Below are 269 nucleotides of genomic sequence, written 5' to 3'. Positions count from 1 at the left end.
CTCACGCAACGCCACAAAAGGATAAGCCTGCCTAGAGGTTTTAAAAGAATGGAGGTTTTCCAACAGGTTTCTGTAGTGTAGTGGTTGTCACGTTAGCCTTACAGCCAAAAGGTCCCCAGCTCGAAACTGGGCGGAAACAGACAGAGGCTTTTGATCTGTCTCTGCTGAAATGGCTTTCTGGTAAGCAGGTGGTCGAAGCTGCAAAGACCTTAAATTCGAGCTTGGAGAAGGCAAGTTTTTAAGGAACTCTGAGCAGACTGCCACGCCGA

The sequence above is a fragment of the Sinocyclocheilus grahami genome, unplaced genomic scaffold, assembly GCF_001515645.1.
Source record: "Sinocyclocheilus grahami isolate Dianchi unplaced genomic scaffold, SAMN03320097.WGS_v1.1 scaffold1278.1, whole genome shotgun sequence".
In the NCBI taxonomy this organism is placed as follows: Eukaryota; Metazoa; Chordata; class Actinopteri; order Cypriniformes; family Cyprinidae; genus Sinocyclocheilus; species Sinocyclocheilus grahami.
This window is presented reverse-complemented; position numbering follows the sequence as displayed.